The 14,757-nt window shown below is 37.6% G+C and overlaps 1 pseudogene; it reads left to right on the forward strand.

Moving 5' to 3' along the window:
• Window positions 1-9,470: 9,470 nt before the first annotated feature.
• LOC125244376 overlaps window positions 9,471-14,757 on the forward strand; it is a 326,898-nt pseudogene continuing 321,611 nt past the window's right edge.

Consider the following 14,757-nt stretch of genomic DNA (forward strand, 5'->3'; position numbering starts at 1 on the left):
ATCAATGGTTTCTTACGATACTAAACACAGCCCTACAGCTGTTTGAATGTAGTGTCGGCAGTGAGCGAACGTTCTGTGATCGATTGGTTCTGACTTGCAGCATTTGCGTGTTCAGATGAGCAGGAAAATACTTTTACTACATATTATTCGCTTACATAGGTTATTTGTCCAATCCAATGCATATTTTATGCATTAAATTTATTGTTAAATAAACAAAATCATTGGTTAAAAAAAACACACACCTTAGTATCGATATTTTAATTTGAGTATCGACACTTTCAATACTCAACGTCAGTATCGATATATCGATACTTCATATCGATCTGCCCATCCCTAGTGGGTGCCCTGGAGACCTACTGGCAGGTGAGGGTGGATGTACCGACTGGTAAGAAGGTCTCCAGGCCAGGTCCAGGGACTCTAGGCATCATGGTGGGGAGGGAGCCTCGGGCAGCAACAACGGGTCTGGTGCCTCGGCGAGCCATGGCAGATCAGGAGCGTCGGGCAGCCACGGCAATTCGGGAGCCTTGGGACGCCAAGGCGTGTTAACACTCTGGAGTCTGAGGTATCGCCGGCGATACCACCACGGTTTTTTTCTTACCAGTGTGAAAGAGACTCAAAATACTCCGTCAATGTTGCACATACAATTAAGAGTTATACACCATTTTAATCTGTGGAATATATTCTTTTATTTGTGTACACTCAGAGTAAAAACAAAATGTTGTGCTTTTTGCAAAATAAAGAAAACTAACATGAAGCATGATCTCTCATCTCCCTCTGAACAAAGTCCAATCTGATAGTTCTCAGAAAATGAACTGTAACTTATGAATACTAATCACAAAAAAATAGATTTATGTCTAAAAAAACGTTGTGATGTCAGGTTTTAAATCGTGTAAGTCACAAATATTCTCTATTCTCTTTTATGTAATCTGTATGAAAAGAGAGCCATGTCAGACGCCGGTGATTCAGCTCATTATCCGCTAATGCGGCCACGCCCAAGGAGCCAGCGCTATTGAGACGCAAATTCAGTCAATACATGAGTACATCGTCTCAATCGTGTATTTATTGTCTTGGAAAGTGTTTTGATTAGCCATAGTTAGCGATCTCTGGAAACCTCTGTTAGTTCAGTTCCTGGAGAGTCACATGGTTGTTCTTCTTTAGATTAATTTGTGGACTAAAGGTGCACAGAGCGCCCTCCGGCTGCAAGTATGAATTGAAAACACAGTATCCAGCACTCACAGTGATGACAATAAATATTGAATAAATATTACTCCTCTGTATAGAAAATTGACATAAATATATGAGAATCCATCAATATTTCTCCAAATGTGCATGCTTTTAAGCTAAAAGCCTATATGAAATGCCACAGAGGTAACATAATTGTTCAGACACTTTGCATCACAGAAATACATTATATTTTAAAGAATATAATAGAATACCATTATTTTAAATTGTAATAATATTTTATTATTTACAGTATTGCTGTTTTTTCTGTATGTTTGATATACACCATGATGAGCTTGAAACATGATCACAGAGGGTTTTTTCACAGCCTACCTGACTGAAAGGCATCATTAATATGCAAGTCATTACAACTCATTATGTGATTCTTTTGTCTTCTCAGGTGTAAATCACCCATTATTCATGATGATTTTCATGAGAAAATTTAAATCTCTCTATTGTTTTATATGAATGAGTAGGCAGCATAATGTTTACATCATTTGAAGCAAAAACTCTAGTCTACAACGTCCAATACCCAGAAGTCTTGTGAACACATATATAATATTATTTTTTGGCCTTGTTTCAGTGACTAAGTTTTTTGTTTTTTCAATAACCACGCATAAACGTTATTCCTTCAAAAATACAAACATGTACATACATGTTCCTCACATATTATTGTAGCCTAGTTTGTGCTGAATACAGTGTAATGACACTTTTGTCATTAATATGTTTTTGAACAACTGAAAAAAGCACAAATGTCAGGGCATGTCAAAACTTCTCCAGGCCCCAAATCAGCCTCAGACTCCAGAGGGTTAAGAGCGTTGGGCAGCCATGGCAGCTCCGGAACCCCACCCACAGGTTCCCCACCCACGGGTATATGTGTGACTTGGCTCAGGGAGATCAGCGGTGACTTGATTTGGTGTTGTTATGGAATGAATGACTGGAACTCTGACACAGTCTAGGAGCAACATGGAGTAACATAAATGAGGAACGTCACATAAGGAAAGTCTGGATTTTCTATCATTTATTGTAGGAGTATTCAGTCATTTTTTTTCATTTACAAGCCACTATGCAGCTTCAGAAATGGGCATGTGCCAAGATAACAAACAAAACAGAAACTAGCAATTATTTTACGCTACCAATCTAATTAAAATATACTTTTAAAAATAATAGGCACCCATCTCCTACAAAATAGTGTTGTTACTCTATTTACAGATTACCTTTTAATACAGACACAATATTTAAAATAAGAAAAAAAAAACTCCTACAGGATAATGACGTTTCCCTATTTACAGATTAACTTTCAGTACCGACACAGTATTTAAAATAAAATATTAGCAACAATAACCAAAGAAAAGATAGTTGGAAAAAACAGCAGGAACAACGTTAAGCATGCAAGAGGCTACTTCTGGAGCAGTGGAGAGTGAGAAACCCGAGAGGGAAAAGGAAACATACCCCAAATCTCAATTTAAAGCTGCAGTCCGCAACTTTTTTTGTGTTAAAAATGTACAAAAATTATATAATGAGAATATACAACATGAATCCATTTTCCAAACCGTGTTTTTTTCTTATCCTGAATCATTATGGTACACTTATAATAAGTGTTTATATTCGGACTATTTCAGACTGGACTGGTAGGACCGCCGCAGAGTATCACAGTAACTGTGTGACTCGCCATAGACATACACAGAGAAAAGTAGCTCCGGCTAGAATGTTCCTCCGCAAGACACGTGCAGTTCTGTTTATTAACCGCTAGAGGGCCAAAAATCACGGACAGCAGCTTTAATATTATATACGTCCGAGGATGTGACAATATCAATAGAAAAGGTTTCCACAGCATCAACACTAATTTATGATAATTTTGCACATTGCAAAATAATTTTTTTAAATAAATGTAAATATTTTAGTTTCAGTGCCTAAATTAAAGGTGCTCTAAGCGATCCTGGGTGGAGTAACTTCCTGTTGACGTTCGAAGTGTTGTCAAACAAAACGGAGGCTAGCTAGACCCTCCATCCTCCTCCTCCTGCCCCTCCCCTCCATGCTTCCTGAAACAGTCATGAACGCGCATTTAAAATCATTCTTGTCGGTTATTGGCTGGAGCATGTTTATTATGTTTTGTGGTCCAGGCTGCACCAGGTAGTTTTTGTTGCCATTTTTGGAGCTTTTGGCGACCGCGGTTTTTTACAGTGTGTTCAGGGGACAGGCAGCTAGCTGATAGTGAGGAGATGTTTGCTGTATGTGACAAAAAATATTTTGGCCTAGAAACGTGTGACATCGCTTAGATTATAATTACTTGGTGTTGCTGTGACTTCATCATTCCAGACTCACTATTGGCCAATTCAGTGGTTAAGGGTGGCCATTTTGGGGTTGCCATCATTGTAGTCCTTGATCTGCAACACTTAAGCATTTAAGAATCAATCTAACACTTTGCTGAAAGTTGTTTTCTTTAAAAACTTTTTTTTAAAAAGTCTCTTTTTACTAAGAATTTTCTGACATTTAAGTCAAAACTTAAGACTACTCTTAAAAGCATTTCTGAGAAGTTTTATACATAAGGGCCCTCTCTATATTGCGCATCGAGAATAGTTTAAGTGGCCAAAGACTCTCCAAAGATCACAGCTGTAGAACTGCAGAAATTAGTTGAGTCTTGGGGACAGAACGCCTAAAAAAAATATTGAACAGCACCTATCCATCACCACAAGTTGTTCAGGAGGGTTTCAAGAAAAATCCTCCTCGGTCATCCATAAACAAACTCCATCATATTCAGTTGTGACGACTGGAACTTCAAACAGGACAGGTTCTGTTGTCAGATGAAATTAAAATAAGAGCTTTTTGGCAGGAAAACCCACCAGATAGGTTCAATGCACACAAAGATAAAAAGTACCCCCAAAATACCCCATCACGGTTAAATATACTGCTGTATATTTAATGTTGTGGGCCTATTTTTCTGCTATAGGTCCTGGACATCTTGCTCAGATACATGGTATGGATACATGGATTCTAGCAAGTACCAACAGAGGTTTCTTCTGCTAGAAACCATATAATGGGCCGTGGTTGAATCTTCCATCAGATCTGTACTCTGGTGAGTTTGAACGAGTGTGCGGAGTTCTGATGCTGGTGGAATTGCTGAATCCGTGACAATTACCTATTTTTGTAATTTTTATGGCTATGAATACTTAGTCTCTTGGTCTACTCATTCTCCCACGGTGAAAACCCTTCTGTGGACATGTATTGCACTCAATACATGTTAAACAAAATTGGCTAATGTGTTTCTGTCTGTGAAAACTTAGCTAAAGTTGAATAATATAATTGTGAGATTAGAAAGATGTTACCCTTTCCTCATTCCCTGCATTTTTTTCAACATATCAATGAGGATGTGCATTATCCCAAGGTGAAAACCCTTCTGTGGACATTAATTGCACTCAATCTTAACACTCTTGAGCACCTGTGGTGGATTCTTTTTTGCCAATTTTGTTTAAATTAAGGATTGCAGAAATGAGTACACTCTAGATTTAATTCAACAAATGTATAATATTCTAGTACTTAGTATGCCATCCATAATTTTAAATATACTGCTCTGACCCTTCTTGTCACAGAGTGTACAAGTTCATGACAAATTGTCACATCTGTCCTGTTTATCTCCTGGATGATGAGCTTCTTAAATTTTTTGATCTTTAATAGGGAGTGTTGCTCAACTCGTCTCTACAGAATCCCCCACAGGAACTCAAGATTTTTAAGACTTGGTGAAATACATGCATATCCTCATTGTCATGTTAAAAAAAGGCCCAACAATGCAGGGAATGAGGAAAAGGTAACATCTTCTGTTTCAAGTTTGTGTATTAAAGTTTTTCTCGATTGCTTAAGCACACCCATTTCCCTAAACTATAAACACTATTCCCCTGTTTTGACACATGAATCAGATTTGTTGAACTGTCACTGCAAAGCTCTACGCACAAATCCCTTCATTTCTCATTGCCTACACCATGTTGTCATGTAGAAAGCACTAGCATTCAATATTGTTCACTCAAGTGAAATTTATCACACACCAGTCAGAACCTTCAATAGAGAGATAAAAGAGCCCGAGTCAGTTCATTCAGTTTTGGAAAAATGGATCCAGAGGGACGTGATTGAAAAGGTCGAGGACACTAGAGAGGAGGAGGAGGAAGAAGAGGGTGAGCAAGAGCAATAAGGAGTGGAGGAAGAGGTGAGGGAAGAGGACGAGGATAAGGGGCAAGGAGACAAGGAGTCTCAGATGAAATTCATGCCTCTAGTTGACCATGTCCTTGTCCATGGTGTGACTATGAGGGAGGCTGGGCAATGAGTTCAGCCAAACTTAAGTTGCTTCACCATCGCCTCGATCATAAGATCTTCAGAGAGGAAAACAGGTAGGTGTACCTCAGTGTACTCTACTGTAACTTCTGAGTGCTGTACTCTGTTACAACATATGCATCAAAGTGCCTTACATACAGATAGAGTTTCTGTCTGCTTCCATTTTGTAAAAAAGGATGTGTTACAGTTACAGTAATCAGTGCTTGTATTTTTGTAGGACACAGAGACGATGGAAAGGAAGAAGCCTGACTAGACATTTCAGTTGATGTGTGCCAGGGGTGGATCAGGCATGCAAGAGGATCAGGCATGCCCCATGGAATGGTTTTGAGTGTAGAGCTAATAGAGAAAATAGGATGTTTAGGGAATTGGGTGAGATGTTATGGATTTATGTTTAATGTTTTGAAAATATGAGGCATAATTTCAAGAAATGTGTTTAAGCAAGAGAGAAAAACTAAATTACACAATGGTGTGGGAATTCATGACAGCATTGATAAAGCACAACTCCCTCACACCTTCAGCACTCATACATCCCTATATAAGAGCTTCACTACCACTGAACTTTACTGTAGGAACCAGGCACTTCTCACTGTACTCCTCCTCTAGCATTTCTAGATCCAAAATGATTGACTTGGTCTCATGAGACCAGAGTATTGATTCCCAGAATCTATATTTTGTAAATATGGGCTTTGGAAATGGCTAACTGACTTTACTGTGCTTTGGCTACAGTAGGTAGTTCCAGTGAGAACAACAAGCATGCATGCCATTTCTGCAGGCTGCATCTTACTCTGTGAGATAAACAGTCACTCTTTTCATAGCTTTTGCTGACTCTGAGATACTCGCTTGGTATTTCTCCTGCTCTTTGTCTAGCAAAAAAATCCCTCATCACTAAATGAAAGCTTAAAATGAAGGCCTGATTATTTCAGGGGCCTTGTCACAAGTCCAATTGCTTTTTAATTTCTGTGTTACTTGTGCTATATTTTCACACTTAAAACAATGATTTGGTAATCCTCTTGTACCACTGTCCTCTTTTGTGCTGAGAAATAAATCTCCTGACAGTTCCCATTTTTGTCAGCATTAAGTCTGAGAATGATTCAGTGGGCTATATAACACTTTTAATTGTCAAGAAATTACTTCTCTTTAAACGTTTTAGTTCAACATACTTACCTGTTGACACATTACCTTAAACTTTCACCAGAAAAATTTTATTTCATTTTATTTAGTAACTTTTAGGAGGGTGCACTCACTTTTGCTACACAACATTTTATCACCTTGATAAGAAAATCTTATTTCCCTGAATAATTTTGACATGCTTCTTTGGTAATTGATTAAGCAGACTTGCTGGAACATTATATCTCTAAAGAAGCCTAACATGTCTTCTAAGTAATTGAGTAATTGCTGACTTTCAGAAGTTTTAATTCAACAAATGTATAATATTCTAGTACTTAGTATGTCCTCCATAATTTTGAATATACTAATCTGACACTTCTTGGCATGGAGTGTACAAGTTCATGACAAATTGTCACATCCGTCCTGTTTATCTCCTGGATGATGAGATTCTTATATGCCTCGATCTTTAATGGGGAATGTTGCTCAACTTGTCTCTACAGAATCTCCCACAGGAACTCAAGAGTGTTCAGATTGAGTAAATTACATGTCCACAGAAGGGGTTTCACCTTGGGAGAATGCATATCCTTATTGTCATGTTGAAAAAATGCCTAACAATGCTGCAGGGAATGAGGAAAGGGTAACATCTTCTGTTTCAAGTTTGTGTATTAAATTACACCATGGTGTGGGAATTCATGACAGCATTGATATCATGTCTAAATATACCTTCCACCTTAAAAATGTCTGTTAATGTAGGGTGACCATATGCGCCATTTTCCCAGGATCATTTAGCTTTGGCATGTAATATGGAAAGGCCAGTTGAAATCCATAGCCTTCCCCTGGCCAGGTCTAGATATACTCATTTAAAAACACAAGGCAGATTGCTCACTCAATCCATAACTGGTCTGTTTTAAAGCTGCCTGTAACTGCTGCTGTGGGATCAGTTTCTCCTGCTATAGCCATTATTTAATATTTATGTTGGCTGCAATGAATGAATATGCAATCAAAAATATCAGTGACAACTTCCGGTTTGGTAATGCGGTGTAGGACGCACAGTGTCTAAGCTCTGTGTTATTTCATGTAATCTTTTCAGAATGCAGCCTATTTTACAGCCTATTACACCCAATTCATTTAATTTTTTCAAAACATCCCGGTGTCGGAAACTTCAATTAAAATTAAAAGTAATTCAAATGCTACAAGGACAGGCGGTAAGCAACAGGCTCAAATATATAATGCTATCAACATTGAGCACCCAAAAGAGTACACAAATTCATGCAAAAAATAAAATAAACATTTCTTAAAAAACATCAATCTCTGTGGATTCTAACTCTTTTGATGGTTGACAAACTTCATCTGCAAAGATCACTGTTGCACCTCAGTTCAAGCGGCAGCATAGAGCGCAAGTCTTTTCTTCCAATGTATAGCTTATAGTTAAAGCACGAAAAAACACTCAATGTTTTCCCTTAAGAAGCATCCGCATGGCGAGTTGAACAAAATGGCGCCTGTTTAAGCTTGTTTAAGCACCCACAGCATGTCCGGAAGTATACACAAACATGATATTTAATGTAATTTCAAAAAAAAAAAAAAAAAAAAAAAAAAGCCTATAAAAAGCTGTTAAATTCAAACATTTAGGCTAACACTGGTCGTTTCAATCAACCACCTCAAGTATGCTAAGCAAGTTCATATCGAATCAGTTTGAACAGTCTTTTATGACAACTGCTAAACTAAATATGAAACCATAAAATATAGCAGTTTATATCATAATACTATATTGTAGTTAACAGCAATTTCATGTTTTGTTCAATTATAGCGCCATCAAGAGGCACAATCCCACCAATTTTTTTATGTATCCTCAGAGTGAGCCCATACTTGTGTGTGTGTGTGTGTGTGTGTGTGTGACATTTGGTGCAAATATCTAATTTCCTTTCAGAGTTATAAACATTTATATGTATGAGAACATAAAAAATGACCCATGGATGACATTAATTAGATTTTTTTTTACCACTTCCTATTAAAATTTTGACAATTGGGCATCAGCCCATATGGTTCTGTGTTTCCTACAGTGGTATCGTCTCGATCGGGGTAACGGACCAGTAGGTGGTGCTGCGCCGAAATGCTGCATGTTGCCTCAAGTCATGCTTGTGATGACATGTACCAAGGTTGGTCTGAATACAATAAAGCGTTGTGGAGATATATCCTCAAGTCTGATTTGGCTAGCTTTTCGTCAAAAGTACACATGTGCTATAGTTCACTTTTATATTCTAATCTGGGAAAATCACCAACAAACAAGAACATTTATCTTGTCCACTGCTCCTCAACACGCTGTTCCTCTCCTCCTCATGACGGATGGTGAAGTCTCCAAGTCCAAGGGGGTCATCGAGGTCTTGGTGGAGAAGGGAAAGACCCAGAGAGAGTCTTGGGAACCTAAAGTTAAAAGGTTGTCAGTGTTGGTATATATAGTGCTGGCAAAAAAAAGTTCGTAGTTTCAACAGCTTTTAAATTTTAATTTAGTACCATAAAATCCACTAAAAATACAAAATATTAAAGGATGGATGGATTAATGGGTAGATAAGTGTGTAGTAATTATGATTCATATGTGAATGCGCTTGTCGGTAAGCTTCACCATTTTACAGTAAATCAATCTCAGATACAAAAAATAATATTAAAATGGTAAAATCTTTACCATTTGTCATTGCATTATCATTTCATAACAGTCAATCTGAACACTGTTGTCACATACTGTAAAACATTAACAATATAGCTGAACCTTAAGATAATATAATGAAATGTAATTTAGCATCTTGAATAATTGAGTCTGTGGCTCTAATAAAGTATTAATTTTACTGACGAACAATACAACTGTTTATTGTAGAAAAATATCTTGTATTAGAAGTTTCACATATTAGATGTGCTACACACTCTTTCATTGGCAGTTCCTTTCAGCACATCATTGGACAGCATGCATTTAAATATATATGCTTAAAAAATAATTAAACTTTGAATACAGCGACCTGATTTATTTATTATACTTGTATGTGTGAATTTCTATGCACTTCTAGCGTGTGAACAGGACTTTTATTTTGGTCTGCCTGTGTGACGTCATAAGGCGGCGCCGCGCTCCTGCTTCTGTTGTGATTCGGCTGAAGAAAGGTTTGTTTTTAAGCATTTAATATGTTAAAACATTTGTATAGTTTATACAGTGACCATAACAGATTAATTATCAAGTGTAACATTGTAACGATTTATGCAGTATTTATGAGCGTTTGTGTGAGTAAAGGACATCCGTACATGAGTAACACGAAATGTGCGTCTCATTTCGCTCCTTATATCGTGAATCAGTTTATCATAAACACGAATTCAGTCACTGGCAAGTAGTGATTCAAACTCCGAATCAATTGAATAAAATGATTCGCCAAATGATTCACTTGAAGCGCTCAAATGACGACACCTGCTGGTCAAACAGTGTAAACGCAGCGAGAACACAACCGAATTATCTTTATCATGTGTGACTTTATGAACCAAGAGCTGATAATGTTTTATGTCGTACTTGTGAGATCAGAATTGTTATTGACTGGGTGTTCATAACATGATAATGTGTAGATTTTGTGTTTTTCTTTCTGTTAATCTCATCTCAAACACAGAAAAACACCTGGTGAAGAGACTGTGACACACTATCATAAAGATGGAGTTTATTAAAGAGGAGAGTGAAGACCTGAGGATTGAAGAAACATTTAAACATGAAGAAACTGAGGAACAAACAGGTTGGTTTCATTCTCAAAGCTGAACTCCAGATCTACAGAAATGAGTGATATTTTTTAAACTTGTCCTAAATAAAGTGGTTTTATTTGACATGGAGCGGGTCTCCTCGTGTGGATAGACATGTTGAGATCACATGATCAGACAAATACTAGTGTTGCCTTCAAGTGAACCTGAGAAAAACCTGCTTAATGTCTTATTCTACTGTTAAATGCTCGATTCTGGTTGGTTGACGCACATTCATTTCACTCTGTGTCCTCTGCTATTTTTCATATGCGTTTTGTCTATAGAAATAGGTTATTAACTACTATAAAGCGACGTGAATGGCTGATGTTTCCGAGAACAGCGCGCGATGATCGATGATTAAACGATTATTTTCATTGTCGATAATAATCAGTTTTATCGATCAGTTGTTGCGAGTCTAATTCAAATTATATTGGAATACATGAGGAATGGCAAAAATAAATAAATACAATTTTTACACAGTATATTACCATTTTATTGGAAAACATTCAATTTTCACAGTGTGGGGTTAAAGGGATAGTTCACCCAAAAATGAAAATTTGATGTTTATCTGCTTACCCCCAGTGCATCAAGATGTAGGTGACTTTGTTTCTTCAGTAGAACACAAATTATTATTTTTAACTCCAACCATTGCAGTCTGTCAGTCGTATAATGCGTGTCAATGGGAACTTCATCTATAAGAGTAAAAAAAAAACATGCACAGACAAATCCAAATTAAACCCTGCGGCTCGTGACGACACATTGATGTCCTAAGACACGAAACCATCGGTTTGTGTGAGAAACTTTAAGTTGGCTTAAAAAGCTGGTCCAGAAAGTTTGAAGCAGTTTTAAAAATTTACAATTTGAAAGTTTCAGTTTTAGTTTAGTAGATAGATAGATAGATAGATAGATAGATAGATAGATAGACAGACTGATAGATCGGGATGGATGATAGATAGATAGATAGATAGATAGATAGATAGATAGATAGATAGATAGATAGAGATGGATGATAGATAGATAGATAGATAGAGAGATGGATGAACAATAGATAGATCTATAGATAGAGATGGATGGATGAATGAACGATAGATAGATAGATAGATAGAGATGGATGAACAATAGATAGATGGAGATAGATAGATAGATAGATAAACAATAGACAGACAGACAGATAGATAGAGATGGATGAACGATAGATAGATAGATAGAGATGGATTAACAATAGATAGATAGATAGAGATGGATGATAGATAGAGAGATGGATGAACAATAGATAGATAGAGAGATGGATGAACAATAGATAGAGGGATGGATGAACAATAGATAGATAGAGATAGATGAACGATAGATAGATAGATAGATAGATAGATAGATAGATAGATAGAGATGGATAGAGATGGATTAACAATAGATAGATAGATAGAGAGATGGATGAACAATAGATAGATAGAGAGATGGATGAACAATAGATAGAGGGATGGATGAACAATAGATAGATAGATAGATAGATAGATAGATAGATAGATAGATAGATAGATAGATAGATAGATAGATAGATAGATAGATAGATAGATAGATAGATAGATAGAGATGGATGAACAATAGATAGAGATGGATGGATGAACAATAGACAGATAGACAGACAGACTGATAGATAGAGATGGATGAACAATAGATAGATCTATAGATAGAGATGGATGAACGATAGATAGATGGAGATAGATAGATAGATAGATAGATAGATAGATAGATAAACAATAGATAGACAGACAGACAGATAGATAGAGATGGATGAACGATAGATAGATAGATAGATAGATAGATAGATAGAGATGGATTAACAATAGATAGATAGATAAACAATAGATAGACAGACAGACAGATAGATAGAGATGGATGAACGATAGATAGATAGATAGATAGATAGATAGATAGATAGATAGATAGATAGATAGATAGATAGAGATGGATAGAGATGGATTAACAATAGATAGATAGATAGATAGATAGATAGAGATGGATGAACAATAGATAGATGGAGATAGATAGATAAACAATAGATAGACAGATAGATAGAGATGGTTGAACAATAGATAGTTAGATAGATAGAGATGGATGAACAATAGATAGATAGACAGATAGATAGTTAGATAGATAGAGATGGATGAACAATAGATAGACAGATAGATAGAGATGGTTGAACAATAGATAGATAGACAGATAGATAGTTAGATAGATAGATAGATAGACAGATACTCAAGTTGGGGTACTCAAGTTGGTTTCTAGGGTTTTGCTATGCGGTTGCTAGGGTACTCTGGGTGGTTGCTAAGGTGTTGCTATGCGGTTGCTAGGGTTCTCGGGGTGGTTGCTAAGGTGTTGCTGTGCAGTTGCTAAGGTATTCTGGGTGGTTGCTAGGGTGTTGCTATGCGGTTGCTAGGGTACTCGTGGTGGTTGCTAAGGTGTTGCTATATGGTTGCTAAGGTACTCGGGGTGGTTGTTATGATGGTTTGGTTGCTATGTGGTTGTTAAGTTGTGGGTGGTTGCTATGAGATAGATAGATGGATTTAGTGTGATAGATAGATAGTAGGGCTGCACGATATATCACATGCGACTGTCACGCGCATTTCGTCAGTAAAGCCGGTTCCCTGATTACCGCTAAATCACCATCACCTGCTTTCAAATGGAGCGGCATTTAATAAACAGAGCCGTAGTTCATTGACAAGCCACGCAATATTGCGTTCATTATCGAAGGCGATTTATCTGACGAAATGCGCGTGACAATCGCATGCGATATATCGGTCAGCCCTAATAGATAGATAGATGTCTCGCGCTTTGCTTCAATGAGTGCGAGACATCACTTCCGTTGTGAGAGCGTGATCAGACATCACTAAGCGAGTGCTAAACGCAGTTGGACATAGTGGTGTATTAGAGGTAAAAAATGATATAAATACTGTTCAATTTCTCACACAAACTGATGGTTTCGTGTCTTAGGACATCAATGTGTCGTCACGAGCCGCAGGGTTTGATTTGGATTTGTCTATGCAAGTTTTTTTACTCTCATAGATGGAGTTCCCATTGACATGCATTATACGACTGACAGACTGCAACAGTTAAAAATCATCATTTGTGTTCTACTGAAGAAACAAAGTCACCTACATCTTGGATGCCCTGGGGGTAAACTATCCCTTAAACATGTACTTGTCTTTTTCCACTGTAGACCTGATGGCCCTGAAAGAGGAGAGTCAAGAACTGAATGAAATGGAAGAGAGGGATCCGTATCAGGAAGGTCATGTTTTCATAACTGGAAACAAAAAATCAACACAGACTGAAAATAGTTCCTCACAAAAAAGAGCCCAGAAGAAATCCTACAGGTTTAGCACCTGCCCTCAGTGTGGAAAGAGCTTCAGTCGGAAACGAAACCTCGAAGACCACCTGAGAATTCACGCGGGAGAGAAACCCTACACGTGTCCACACTGTGGGAAGAGCTTCACTCAGAAAGGCAACCTTAAAAACCACATAGTAATTCACACCAGAGAGAAGCCGTTCACATGTGATCAGTGTGGGAAGAGCTTCACTCAGAAAGTTCACCTTAAAAAACACATGACGAGGCACACCGGAGAGAAGCCGTTCACATGTGATCAGTGTGGGAAGAGCTTCACACATAAAGACACGCTCAGCTCCCACATGAGAATCCACTCGGGAGAGAACGGCTGCATATGCCATCAGTGTGGGAAGAGCTTCAGCCATAAAGTAAGCTTCAAGACTCACATGAGACTTCACACAGGAGAGACGCCGTACACCTTCTCTGAGTGTGGACTGAGCTTCAGATATAAACCTTCCCTTGATGTCCACATGAGAGTTCACACCGGAGAGACGCCTCACACCTGCAGACTGTGTGGGAAGAGCTTCACTCAGAAAGGCTCTCTGAAGACTCACATGGACATTCACACAGGAGAGAAGCCCTTCACGTGTGTTCAGTGTGGAAAGAGCTTCAGACGTAAAGTAACTCTGAATTACCACGTGAGGATTCACTTTAGGAGAGATCTGTTCTAGATCATCAGTGTGGAAGGAGTTTCACTGACAGGAATCACCTTAAACGTAAAGAGGGCATCAGAAAATTAAATTATTTCAATTTCTTTATTAGGACACACCTAACACAATTTTTTTTTTTAAACAGGACTTTTATTTTTTATTTTTAAGGGGAGACACTACAGGCAAAAACACTGTTTTTTCAGGCACCTGTCAATTTTGAGATTTTGCACTTTTTGGCTTTTCATAAAGTGTTTTTTTCAGACTGGTGGAAAGAAAATGTCCAAAATACACTTTTAAGTGTAAATTTTATAGCAC

The sequence above is a fragment of the Megalobrama amblycephala genome, linkage group LG14, assembly GCF_018812025.1.
Source record: "Megalobrama amblycephala isolate DHTTF-2021 linkage group LG14, ASM1881202v1, whole genome shotgun sequence".
Taxonomy (NCBI): Eukaryota; Metazoa; Chordata; class Actinopteri; order Cypriniformes; family Xenocyprididae; genus Megalobrama; species Megalobrama amblycephala.